This window comes from Pseudophryne corroboree, chromosome 9 (genome assembly GCF_028390025.1).
Source record: "Pseudophryne corroboree isolate aPseCor3 chromosome 9, aPseCor3.hap2, whole genome shotgun sequence".
Lineage (NCBI taxonomy): Eukaryota > Metazoa > Chordata > Amphibia > Anura > Myobatrachidae > Pseudophryne > Pseudophryne corroboree.
The window spans coordinates 132758977-132773794 of record NC_086452.1 but is presented as its reverse complement, the minus strand read 5'-3'; the positions used below and the strand labels follow the sequence as shown (position 1 = coordinate 132773794).

The 14818-nt window shown below is 39.8% G+C and overlaps 1 long non-coding RNA gene across 1 annotated transcript; it reads right to left on the bottom strand.

Moving 5' to 3' along the window:
- Positions 1 to 6723: 6723 nt before the first annotated feature.
- Positions 6724 to 11921, bottom strand: LOC134956810 (uncharacterized). The gene is made up of 3 exons (XR_010186190.1): positions 11877 to 11921; positions 8788 to 8823; positions 6724 to 6783 (listed from the first exon to the last, which is right to left on the bottom strand). It is a non-coding gene; the product is annotated as an uncharacterized LOC134956810 (long non-coding RNA).
- Positions 11922 to 14818: the final 2897 nt, after the last annotated feature.

Sequence of the window (14818 nt, the reverse complement as noted above, 5' to 3'; positions counted from 1 at the left end):
CAGGAACTACATCCTTGTGCCTTTATGTCTAGGAAATTCTCCTCCGCTGAATCCAACTATGACGTTGGTAACCGGGAACTACTGGCAATAAAATGGGCTTTCGAGGAGTGGAGGCATTGGCTGGAGGGAGCAACACATACCATTTCAGTATTGACTGACCATAAGAATCTGCAATACATCGAATCAGCTAAGCGGCTGAATGCCCGGCAGGCTCGTTGGGCTTTGTTCTTTACTCGTTTCAAGTTTATTATAACTTTCAGGCCAGGTTCCAAGAATACCAAGGCAGATGCTCTGTCACGCAGTTTTCTTCCGGTTCATGATAACAGTCCTGTTACTCCCATACTTCCATCTTCAGTCATTTGGGCAGGCCTCACACAAGATTTATTTACCCAGTTAAAACAGCTTCAACACCAAGCTCCTGGAAATTCTCCTGCTGGTCGTCTTTACGTCCCTGAGTTCCTGAGAGCTAATGTTTTGACTGAGTTCCATGATAACAAAGTTTCCGGGCATCCAGGGATCTCTAAGACATTGGAGTTAGTCTCCTGCTCAGTATGGTGGCCTGGTCTTTCTAAAGACGTTAAGGAGTTTGTTTCTTCATGTCAGGTTTGTGCACAGCATAAGGTTCCCCGTTCCTTGCCTATCGGGCAACTTATGCCCTTGAATGACCCTCTCAGGCCATGCTCTCATATTTCCATGGATTTTGTGGTGGACCTTCCCCTTTCAGCTGGATGCAGAGTCATTTGGGTGGTAGTAGACCGTTTTAGCAAGATGGCTCATTTCATTGCCCTTCCCCGACTGCCATCTGCCCAATGATTGGCAGTGTTGTTTCTCCGCCATATTTTCAGACTTCATGGGTTGCCCACTGATATTGTTTCTGATCGGGGTCCACAATTCGTTGCACAATTCTGGAAGTGTTTTTGTGCTTCATTAAAGATGAGATTGTCATTAACATCTGGTTACCACCCACAGTCCAATGGGCAAACCGAGCGAGTTAACCAATCATTGAAACAGTCTTTGCGTTTGTACTCAGCCAAACTCCAGAATGATTGGTCCGAGTTTCTTCCATTGGCGGAGTTTGCTTACAATAATTCTTGTCATTCCTCCACCAACGTGTCTCCATTCTTTTCAGTTTTTGGTTTTCACCCCAGAGCTAATTCTTTTTTTCAACATTCCTCAGTTTCCTCGCTAACCTTAACCTCCCATCTCAGAGCCATTTGGAAAAAAGTGCACCTTGCTCTCAGAAAAGCGGCCTTTCGTGAGAAAAAAAATTCTGACCGACTCCGACGTCCTTGCAATTTTAAGGTGGGAGATAGGGTATGGTTGTCGACTCGTAACATTAGACTTCGACAATCTTCAGCTAGGTTGGGACCCAAATTTATTGGACCATTTCATATCATTAAAAAAGTTAACCCAGTTGCTTTCCGGTTACGTTTACCAAAATCTCTTCGGATTGGTAATACGTTTCATTGCTCCCTGTTGAAGCCATACATTTCTTCCAATAAATTTCCTCGGAAGATCTCTCAGGAAAGATCTCCAGTGGATGTACAGGGACAACAGGAGTTCCTGGTGGAGAAGGTTCTCGATTCCAAGTTGTCCAGGGGCCGGCTTTATTTTCTGGTTCACTGGAGAGGTTATGGTCCAGAGGAAAGGTCCTGGGTCCTGGATAAGGATCTTCATGACCCAAGGCTCAAGAGGGCATTTTTTCGGGAGTTTCCTTGGAAGCCTGGCTTTAGGGGTGCCGGGGTCCGCTCGTCGGTGCGACCCGGCGCCTAGCAACCAGGGACGCCGTACGCGGACAGCCGCCGGCTCCCTGGCAACGCTGGACGCCGGGCGCGCTGAGCCGCACGGACCCTAGCAACGGGGACGCCACTGGCGGACTGTGTTCCCCGTTGCTAGGCTTTAAGAGTTAATGTATTCTCCTGCTCTCTGGCCATGCAGCAAGGCAGCTGCACGGCATTTATTCTAATCAGCCTTTTGGCAGCTGATTGGAGGACTCCTTGTTAAATACACTCCCAGGGCTTCTCACAGATGCCGGTAATAGCTTCCTGCATGCTGTTTCTGTTTGCTGAGAGTCTGTTCCAGTCTTGCTGTATCCGGTCATTCCAGTATTCGGAAGTCCTGAACTCGGAAGTTTGTCATCTTATTCCTGGAGTCCTGACTAATCACCATATAACATCCAGTGGTGTTCGTGAGTCGCGGACTTGCCGTGTGTTGCGGCTTGTCCGCTTTATTATTTATTATTTGTGCTTTGGAGCATTTTGCGGAGGGTTCCGCTTCCACAGGTCCACTCTGGTATCCGGCGGTGCTGGGTAGGATTATTGGACAAGTGGATTTTAGTTGTCCTTTTCCCTGGCGGGTTTCCGCACATACTTCTGTTTTTGTTAGTTAGCTTGTTGCCCCTGGCCTGTTGTCAGTCAGAGGTCCTCTTGTTATCATCCTGCCTCGGATTTCCCTTTGTCTCTCACTAAGACCGGGGGCACCGGAGTTGGGCAGACATAATCCGCCCTTCAAACGTGGCTGCCAGGGGCTCAAGAAACCATAGTCTCGCAGGGGATTTCCGATAGCACGGGTGAGACAATAGAGTTAGGGCGCCAGGGTCAACTAGTCTTCCCTGCTCCCGTTACCTGCATTCCATTCCAGCGCTCTGGTCCTTGTCATAAAATCTCCTCCGGTCAGGAGTGCTGGAATCATAACACCACTAAGCTGACACCTGAACACCTTGCACAGTGAGACAGAATTTAGGCAGGCAAGTCTTAGAATACAGCCACAAACTTGCTAAGTTCACAGAGTAGTAAAAGAACCCCAGCAAGCTAAACGACTGACTCCAGTCTTACTGCTAGGTCTGGATTGGCAGAGTGTAGTACCAAATCCCCAGGCCTATTTGCAGTAAGCAACAACAAATACAAAGCTACACAGTACTGGCTAACTTTCAGGAACTGACTAACCAACAAAGATTCAGCAGCATCTGCTTAACCTGAGAAGAGGCCTTATAAAGCAGGTGCTGTCCACGCCCCACTCAGACCTCACAGACTGTGAGCACAAAAACCAGCACCGGATCCCCTGCCGTGCACAGAGCCTGTAACCACTGCACAGCAAAAGACCCGAACCGGAGTATCAGCTGCGCTCAGGTTACTCCGCTAGCACTTGTCTCCCGGTTGCCATGACGACGTGGCAGCACAGGGCCGGAGACCCTAACAGAAATAGATTGAGGCGCACTTCCTCAAAGATGTCCACCTTCTTGGACTGCAGCATCAGAGGCCTCTTGTAGGACACTGTTTCATCAACCAAGTAGGTGGTGTGTGCTCCAACACCCGGACAGTTTTAAATGCATATATTAAAAAAGAAGCACAAGTGTGTTTACTCACTGCAATCACTGGTAGCTCTCTGGAGCAATCATATCACATGAGACTGCATATGGGTGTATAATGTAAATGTTTGTTTATACAATACCACTTATAAATGTGCTAAAATAAATGAAATTAATTGCATTGGTGAAAATCTGAACTCACACTGCATACATGAAGTCATTTTTTTTCGTTTCATCTTATCTATTTAATAAAAAATTATGATGTATATTATACATTATTTATACAATATACATTTCTTTGAATATTATTATATACTGTTTTCCAATACATGCATCATTATGAGGTCTTTTTAATTTACACCTACAATTAAGGATGGGGGGAGCCAAATTACTGCCTTACTCCAGGTGATATAAATCCTAGTTTTGGCCCTGTTACTACTGATATTAACAAATATTTTGCTTACTACCATTGGACTCATTTTATAGAGCACGTTTGTCTATTTTGATGTAAATTTATGTCCTTTTATTTAACCTACAGTATTTTTAGAAATTTTAATAATTAAAATATTAAAATCTTAGTATTATTATTTTTCTAAAAGAGAGTCCCCACAATGATGAGAGTAGCTTTGTCTTCTATTCCGTGACTAATGATTTGGTTTTGAATAGATGTTAAAAAACATCACAGTGATGCTGCTCACCATACTGACATAATATATGGATGAACACAAATGTCTTGATATATGTGAAATGCACAAACTGTGCACCTGGAACAGAAATATATCATAATAAAATGGTAGATATTTGTTTGTTTGCAATTTTTTAATTCTTTATTAGGACCTCTATAGAATTGATTTTAAGATATTGTGTATTTCTATTGTTTGCTTCCTATGTATATTACACAAGGGTAAAGGTACCTCTAGTAAGAGCTGTGCATTAAAGGCAAATCACTTGGCAATATGACTTCTATTATACAATAATACAAAAAGAGTTACTGCCAGAGACAGCATTGTTCCTGCTGATAATAGTTTTGTATGAGGAATCCAATGTAATACATAATCATACATATTCACCATATCAGAATGATGATAACAATCAATATTTTGGTAAATCTGTCTCTAAGATGGTACATGCATGACCACATATACTGCCCCCATAACTGTAAGCTAACCTTTATAATTGGTGGCCACTAATGTCAAGACAACAATGTAATGCAAAGTTGATCTGGTGACATGTTTTGGGTAAATTGCAGTGAATAAATAAAGTAGACATATAGGTATGACCAAACGCTTGATCAACTCAGCACTCCAGCAGTAAAGGAACATATTCATACACCCATCCCATTATATTTATATCTGTGACTCACTTACCATTTGCCGACTGGATTTCCAAGTGAAATTCCAAGACCTAGAAGACTTCCATCCTTTCATGGAATAAACAGAAAAATATTCTAAGCAATGTAAAAAAAATATATACAATGGTATCACAAAGTGTTTTTCCATTTCATCAGGTTTTATAGAGAGTGTACATCCATGAGAGTCTAAAACATATTTTCTTGGATTTTTTTTTAATCTGTAACTAAAATTCAAGGACAATAAGAAAGTGGGTATAATAGTGCCTTTGTCTACTGTATACCAAATCCAAGTCTGAGAGGTAGGCAACATATGCTATAGTCCCCTATAATCATATTGTATGCGACCATTGGGCACTAATGCATGCAGGCGATAAGACATGTATAACCAGAAGCCAGCTATGGAGTTACAGCTATCAGATTATTCCTATGTGATCAGATTCATGTGCAGCCAACACCATATGGGAATAGTGGTCTCAGATGGCAACTAAGGATACATGTTGTTAGGACTGATCTAGTCTTACATATGGGGATCAGATGACACTTTTTTTCCTGATATGATTTTCATTAATTTACATTCTCACTACTATTTGGGACATAACCAAAACCACTTTACATTAGTAACACATTTTATTTTTCTAAAGTCAGGTATTTCTGTCTGTATATTGTTCACTGCTACTCTTACATGTTAAAAATCACTATCAAATACATTTCTATTTTATATAGTATTTCACTCTTACCTTGTTACAAAGAATGGGGTTTAAAATGCCTCCTAAAAGAGTTCCCACGGTGTCTATCACAGTATTCTGAAATAAAATAATCCTATAAGTTTTGCTGAAAAATACACTGTTCAAAATAAATTTACCGTATAACTAAATGATCCACACCATGCTTCCAAAATGGTAATCTGTCATTTCTCCAATATATGTGTTATGAAAACAAATCTCTGTCCTTTTGCTCAATCCAAGGTTCGTTTTAGTATTATGATTTTTGGTAACTTTTTGTTGGGGGGAGGGGTGGTAGTTTACCATTTACAGCAGCCCTTAATGAAAATTACATTTTATGTAGATTATGGATCTATACATATTCTGGTAATGGGTGTGTGAAAGTGAAATATTTTTGGCAGAAGCGTTACAGATATCCAACCACATCTGATATCTATTTTTAATTTCTGCATTTCAGTGTTTTGGAGCTTAGTATTTTTATAATATACTGTGCAGGAGGTGTTTTGAAATTATCTAATCTCTGGCACAATCTGTAACCTATTTATCCCAATGTAAATGAATGTTAATTTTTATTCATTATTATGAGATATTATTAGCTATGGTATAAATTATATTACAATATATACTAAAGAGGACTATTGCTTCAAATAGAAAAAATAAAACCCTTCCTACAGTACATAAAATAATATGTTTATTAAATTGCCTTGTTACTAAATACTAACATCCAGAAATAACATTTACATTGTTAATGTGGTATTCACAATGATAAAACTCAGGGGTAGGCAACCTGTGTGTGCCAGCTGCTGTGGAACTACACATCCCAGCATACTGGAGTACAACAGGTTGCATATCCCTGGTGTACATTACTAACTGATTTGTAAGTGTAACTGTAATTGGCCCCACTTACAAATATTGTTTTCATTTTGTAAATGTAACCATAATAAATGCATTAGACTGCTGCAGGCTTAGGAACTCCATATTTAATAAGACATAATACAAAAAATAACTGAACCATATTCACAAATGTTGAAATGGAATACAATTGGATGTATAGTTGTCAGTGACCACTTTTAAGATCTATTTTTTATTTTGATAACATTAGTCTCTAAAATTAGAGAATCCTGTATTTTACAAATGTGGTATTAAAAGAATTTACAATACCGAGTACAGTTCTGAGAATGTAACTCAAAAATTAAGTGTTAAGACCATTCCAACAGTTTGAATTTCAAATATTATGTAATTCAAACTTTATAGAGTTTTACTGTATCACCAAAAGATTATATACTTTACTTATATTTATATAGCACACCCATACAGTATTCCACAGCACTCACCAACAAAGGCTCCAACGTTTTTTCCACAACACCATTAAGTAATCCTATAGCTTGACCAGACAGACCAGCCTGAAAAAATATATTGTTTCAGTTATACAGTGCAGTAAATCATATTGCAGGCACATCACATATAGAATCCTTAAATGTTAACTATGCTCCACATGTGTCTTAGGTTTTTCATTAATGCATGAAAACTAATATTTCTATACTTTATTCCTGCTTAAAAATGGGCTCAGAAGATATAGGGGGGCATGTACTAAGCAGTGATAAAAGTGGAGAAGTGATCCAGTGGAGTAGTTGCCCATGGCAACCAATCAGCTGCCCTGTACACTTTTATAGTATGCAAATTATAAAAGTTACATCAATGCTGATTGGTTGCCATGGGCAACTTCTCCACTGGCTCACATCTCCACTTTTATCACTGCTTAGTACATCTCCCGCATAGAGTAATGTACATCAGGGTCATTTGCAAAAAAAAAAACAGAATATTGTGATAGCATTCAATGCATGAACTGGCAGCTTTTTCAAGATATTGAAAAAGCAGCAAGTACTGAGTAGTGAAACGCATTGATGTACCTACCTATACCCACCCACTGGATTGTGCAAGTTACCTAAAGAGTCTGAACCAGCTTTCAGATTTGTTAGAGGAAGTAACAGCTTGCTGGGGATTATATGAATTGGACATCCTTGCTTGGATCTCACCATCAGATGACACCACATTCACCTGAGGATTCTATATCTATATTTGGCCACAGAAGTATACACAGGTACAGGCACATACAGGACTGTAAACTAATTTTCTATATACAGATGTGACCATGCTCATCTAACTGCAATGCGGCATGCTGCATCGTGTGCCAGGCTGCAACTATTCACAGTCAGCAATTGCTGCAGCTATATCTGTATATGGACATCCTTATGGGTGAGATATCTGCTCATATAAATGATATATTAACTTTTGTTGTAATTGTATTTTTTTAGTTGATGTTATTCTTATTTTTTTATATTAATCATAATATTATCTTCATCCAAATAATATGCAATTGTTTATAACCATTTAATATTCTGTTTAGAGCGCTACTTTTATTGTTGTCCTCTCTCAGTGCCTGTCTGCTTGTGTGTGGCTGGAGCAAAACAGCAGCCTCAGGGTAGATGAGAATGAAGGGATCCCTTGACTGAGAGCCATGACAATTGCACTCTCAGCCAATCATTGATCAGATTAATGAGTTTGTTCAGCCTTTGAAATTGACACCCAATTCCAAAAACCATGAGATCTGATACAGAGAAGATGACATTTTGCATTGTTTTCAGAACCAAGTCAGGCAGCGAATTTTGAGTCCCGGCCTTGATCCACTTAGATTGGGTGAGTATGGATGGTCTCGAATCTCTGAGAATCTAGCCTGCTCATCTCTACTTTATATTCATGCATTTGTATACACCAAATCAGGGGATTGAAGATGCTCCGTTAAGTATCATTTTATATTTAACTTACAATACTTAATGCTATCAAAAATTAATTATTTAGCTTTAAAATGTCCTTATATTTCCATCAGTGTTATTAATTGTAGTTGTAAGGCCACATAAAATGTAGTATCCAGATGGTGGAAATCGATTCCAAAGAGCACTTGATATGGAACATGGAATGTCCTGTTTCTTTATTGGAGCATGTAGGTGGCCCATCCAGTGCACTGTAATGTGTTCACCTAGACTCCGCTCTCAGGAGATGCCTAGAAGAGCAGCTAGTTTTTCAGGGATTTGAGTTGCAAGTATTTGTTGAATATACGTTTGAGTTTGTTTTTTTGTTTTTTTCTGCATCCTTAATGGAGGTGAGTCTCATGTACAGTAATTAACTCATTCAATAAGAAAGATGAGTGGAATTAATTGTTCATACAGTATGTGTACAAAAAAAAATTAGCTCAACGTCTTTATTTCAGCATAACACACACAAGAAGACTCAGTTCTGGCTGGAGATAGGAATGTGGTTGGATCAAGGCATGTGTAACTTGGTGATAGCTTGTTCTAGGGGCATAGTAATTTTACATATCAAAACTAAGATTTATCAGAATAGCTTACCGTGTTGAACGACTCAGTCACACAGCCAGCAGTGGTCTTAAAAATAGAAAACATTAATGGAAGTCTTTAACATGTTGCATGCATTTATGTTGTTAACAGATTATAAAGATTAAACGTGGTGTATGCAGAAGCATACACTAAGACGTTATTATACCCAACTGAATACCAATGGGCGTAGTGTAATTCTTGGTGAGAAATTGTGCAAAAGAGTGCTGTAAGCATAGAGCTTCTCAGCTTTGCCCCACTAACTTCAGAGGTTACTCTATTGTTGTCATTTAAAAAGAAATGGATTCCATTTGTAATCCATCATCAGTTCCCAGGATGTGAATTGCCAAAAAAGGTAATGTAACACTGTTGTGTACAGTTTTTGTATAATATAGGTTGAGTATCCCATATCCAAATATTCCGAAATACGGAATATTCCGAAATACGGACTTTTTTGAGTGAGAGTGAGATAGTGAAACCTTTGTTTTTGATAGCTCAATGTACACAAACTTTGTTTAATACACAAAGTTATGAAAAATATTGTATTAAATGACCTTCAGGCTGTGTGTATAAGGTGTATATGAAACATAAATGAATTGTGTGACTGTATACACACTTTGTTTAATGCACAAAGTTATTGAAAATATTGGCTAAAATGACCTTCAGGCTGTGTGTATAAGGTGTATATGTAACATAAATGCTTTCTGTGCTTAGATTTAGGTCCCATCACTATGATATCTCGTTATAGGATGCAGTTATTCCAAAATACGGAAAAATCCGATATCCAAAATACCTCTGGTCCCAAGCATTTTGGATAAGGGAGACTCAACCTGTAATAGCACAGTGTTTGTGACATTGGGTAAACCATACATTTTAATTATCAATTTTGATTTGTCATTTCTAGATGTTGTAAGAGGCATGTATCAGTTTTAGACCATCTAGAATGTCCTACATCTAGATAATAACTCATTCAATCACAGTTACTCAGTCCCATTGACAAGTTCATGTTTTCAATATTTTCTTAGTTATATACATTTAAAAACATTATTATTTTCAAAAAGTGCCTCTTCCTTTGTCCCTAACAGACCTTAAAGTAATGTGTGTGTCACCATCATACATTGCACTTTGAAAAATGTGCTACATATCAGCTAAACTGACTACTGGATTTATTCAGCATTAAATATATCCAACTTACATGTATGATATATATTAGCATAAACAGCAAAAGTAAAGTTTCAAAATAAAATACACTTATGATACATTTTTATCTGTTCACAATAAGGTCAAGTATTATCATGAAATTCATTGACCAGAATTTTGCCATGATCGCTGCTCTGCAAAAATCCGTAGCGAGCGATCAACTCGGATGAGGGCCATGGTTTTGCCCAACTGCTAACAAATTTGCTGCAGCGATCAACTCTCAATTACCACTATTGTTGTTTGTAGTAACACCTCCACAGAATTTTTTGTGGAATAAATCTTAAACCATCCACTGAGTAAGAAACAATAGTTTTGCTTTTTGGTCTACTAATTTGGCCTTACAGACCTGAGTGGAATTATTTGTGCTAAATTGAAAGAAGTAGGGGCCTAATTCAGACCTGATCGCACGCAGGCGTTTTTTTGCACTGCTGCGACCAGGTAATCACTGCTTACAGGGGAGGGGGTAAGCGCATCGCTGGGGTGTGAACAGCTGTGCAGAGAGCTGCAAAAACAAAAGTTTGTCCAGTTTCAGCACAGCCCAGGACTTGCTCAGCCGCTGCGACGATCCGGGCTGCTGTTGACGCCAGGAACCCCCCTACAGAATGGGTGGACACGCCTGCTTTTTTTCTGACACTCCCAGGAAACGGTCATTTGCTGCCCAGGAACGCCTTCTGCCTTTCAATCTTCTTGCGAACGTCCCTGTGATCGCTTTCATCGTAGAAACCGTCACTGTCCAGCAACCCCTGTCACCGGACAGCATTGCGCTTGCGCATAGCATCCCACACACAGGCGCTGTTCAGACCTGATCGCACGGCTGCAAAAAAAATGCAGCATGCGATCGGGTCTGAATGACCCCCTATGCCTCTAGCTTTTACCAAGCACTCCTATCATTTATGTACAACAATATTTTTATCTATATATGCAGCCAGATTTACCTGCTGTATTCTTTTATTCTTCAGTATTTTTACAAATCTATAATCCAATTATCGCCAGTTTTATCCACCCCTGAAGAAGTCCGTCTGGATGAAACTTGTAGGGTCCCTGCATACAGTTCCCAGAACAGTAGTATGTTATCCACCTATTAAGCTCATAACCCTGAGAGTAAGAGGTGTGATTATAACCCCCATTTATCTGTTAATTGTGGAATACTTGCAGCCTATTGTATTGTGATATTTTATCTTTCATCTTTTACACTTTTATGTAAATAAATAAATAATTCCTTAAGATCTAATTGTATTACTGTTGGGTGAAGAATATTGTTAAGAGAGTATATCCATTCTTATTGTTATAATTATTATTTTAGGATCATCCTATCATGGGATTTTGGTTACCTATCTTACACTAGCGACGCTGTCACTACTCTCTTTATCTACTATTTTGGTCCTTGCTAACAAGGGACTGTAGTGGAGGTGCAGCTTGTAGTCATTGGTGCTAGATAAAGGCATTGTTTGTGTTATATAATCACATGCTTGTGGCAGCACTCCCCAAACAAACAACAACTGTCCTGGTGCCCTCCTAAGTACCTCTTTACACAAGGCACTAATCTATCTATCTATCTATCTATCTATCTATCTATTTACAATATATATATATAATTGCTAAATGCTATACAGCCACATAAGGTCGCATATAAAGACATGAGTCCAGGGGAAGATCGGTCTGTCAGGTGGGCATGATAAGATGCCATTGCTGGTATTACAATGGCAACTTGCAGCCATGCACTTTATTGAATTGACCCCATATCCTTTGTCCGTATCAAACTTTGTAGTTTAAAAAAATGTGTTGCACCTACTGTGTTTACTGATATAATATAGAGTAGCTGCTAATCATACAGTCTGAAAAGTCTGAGAATTAAAGAAAATACTGTATAAATCTGTGATAAATAAATGTAATAAAATTCTTACCAAGACGGTTCCTAGGATTTCAATTTTAGAGCTGGATTTCTTAAACTGTTTCAACAAAACAATTTTTTTTATAAAAATCAAAGACTCAGAAAGGATGTTAATACATCAATGTTACATAATTTCATGAGATGCAAGTAATATTATTCTCAGGTAACAATATAAAGCATAATGCATACTGTAATACTGCTAATCATACAGAAATAAGCTGCTGCTATACTTTTTAGATGAACTAGTTGGGTTGAGGGTTACAATGAGAAGTGATTGACTACTGTCATATGCATGCTTATACTTTTAATACTATACAAGTGTTTTTAATGTTAACATTTAGGGGGGAATTCAATTAGAGGCAAAAAATTCAAAATTCTAAATGTTTTGCCAATTTTTTTTTTTTTCCGGGAAATCCGATTTGGTTGCTCAAAAATAAATACATTTTCTCACAAAAACACACATGTTCAGTGAAACCTATGTGAGTTCACCAGCCACAGCCCAGTTTTCACTTCTGAGGCAGGTGAAACAAAAACCATGATAAGCTGCAGCTTGCACAGGCTTATTGGGGCTAAATGGATAGCACCCATCAAAACAATCAATGATAGTGAGTAATTGAATTTCCCCCTTAATATGATTCTGTGATTTGGAAAAGCTAATTATAGAGGACTCACAAGAGAGTGAGATGACAAAAGAGCTAGAGGGGATGTTTGCACAAGTGAACACATATTTACAGGTGAACTTATGCTGCATTACTAAAATAATATAACTACTGTAAAAAAGATATATGACTTTAATTCTTATATTAGCTAATACATTTTGGTACATAGATTGGAGACTTGTGTCACATCTCATCTTATTGCAGTATGAAACCTAATCTTACCTTTCAAATATTTTCCTACATTTGGTTTTGTAATGATAAAAAAAGATAATGGCATTAGCAACTCCTCAGAGTGCTTTACCCTGTGTGGAGCAATGGGCGGGCTAGCAGAGGTTGGGGTGGTAATCCTCAATGCTGAATCTGCCAGATGCTGCTCCTCCATATCAGTGACTGCCTGGTAGAGTGGTGGTGCACTGTGAAATCACAATCCTAGCATACAGTACAGAGCCGTAAATATGTGTGTGCCAGGTGTGCTGGCACACAGTGCAGTCGCCCTGAGGGTGCAACAGCCAGCATTAAATATCAGTGGCTTGTAATGACTCAAATTGGCTCATTACAACCTGCCTGTGCTGTGTGCACAGCGCTGGAGGAGAATAGGAGAGGAGCAGCTCCGGAGGTAGGGGAGGAGGAGGAGGGAGGGGGACTGGGGCTGTAGGAGCACTATGTAATTGGCAGTGGCACCGCTGCAGCTGTCCCTCTCCTTCGGCATTGGCTGGCCGGTGCTGCTGTGAATGCTGGGATGCGCATCCCTCATCCCAGCATTCACAGTGGCAGCGGCCATCCAATGCGGAAGGAGAGGGACAGCTGTAGTGGCACCACCACCAATTACACTGCGCTGCTGCGGCTCTGGAGTCCCCCTCCCTCCTCCTCCTTCTCCCCTGCCCAGGATCTGCCTGACTGCATGTACAGGGGAGCCTGAGCCGCTGGGACAGATGGTATCTATCTATCTATCTATCTATCTATCTATCTATCTATCTATCTATCTATCTATCTATCTATCTATCTATCTCTCTGTCTGTCTGTCTTTTCAGTCTGTTTGTCTGTCTATCTATCTATCTATCTATCTATCTATCTGTCTCTCTCTATCTATCTATCTATCTATCTATCTATCTGTCTGTCTGTCTATTCTGTCTGCCGCAATGTATAAAAAGGGGACGCTGTCTGCCGTAATGTATAAAAAGGGGACGCTGTCTGCCGTAATGTGTAAAAAGGGGGACGCTGTCTGCCGTAATGTGTAAAAAGGGGAAAGCTGTCTGCCGCAATGTGTAAAAAGGGAACGCTGTCTGCCGTAATGTGTAAAAAGGGGGATGATGTCTGCGGTAATGTGTAAAAAGGTGGACTCTGTCTACCGTAATGTGTAAAAAGGGGAAGCTGTATGCCATAATGTGTAAAAATGGGGACTGGCTGCTGTTATGTGTAAAAAGGTGGACTGGCTGCCATAGGGTGTAAAAAGGGGGACTGGCTGCTGTAATGTGTAAAAGGGGCTCTACCTTGTTTACTGGCACTACTTTGTGGCATAATTTGAATAATGGTATGAATTGGTATTATTTTGTGGTCACACCCCTTCCCCATGAAGCCATGCCCCCATATTTTTTTGCACATGCCTACGGCTCGCACTGCCCCTATGGTGCTCACTGCCCCTATTTTACATAAGGGGATGCCAGTGCTGTTTCTTGCACACAGCGCTAAACTGACTAGTTACAACACTGACACAGTATATCAGACTGGAGGGGCAAAAGCTAGAAGTGTTTAAGATGACTTATTTGTCCAGTGAGGTTCTGCAGTGTCCACCTATTTGTTGGTCTCCTCTGCCTAGTTGCTGGCAGCCTACCATTGTGCGCATATGCAATGTCAGCCTACACATGCACACAGTGCTTACACCAGTCAGTGATTCAGCAAAGCCTGGGAAGGCTTCCCTGAAACTGTGGAGGCTTTTCTGGGTCCATAATGCTGTCAATAGGTATTATACTGCTAGCTCTAATGATGGCATAAGTGGTATAGTCACAAAGAGCCTTACGGATACCGAAATACAGAACGGCATGGAGGTCATAATCCATTTAGTAAGTGCTAAAGGGGTTATCACTCATTCTTAAAAGGATCCCTATATGAGTGACATGATGGCTGATATTTAGTAATGTTGGTGCTCTTGCCTTAGTTCTTCTATTCAGAGTGCTACCGGCATCTATAATATTGGCCGACAGCAGCTCCACTCTGTCTCCTACATGGATGATTAACCGGTAAAACACACTATAGGAGCAAGAAAGCTTCCAATATCTGTTGATACCATCCAGCATCC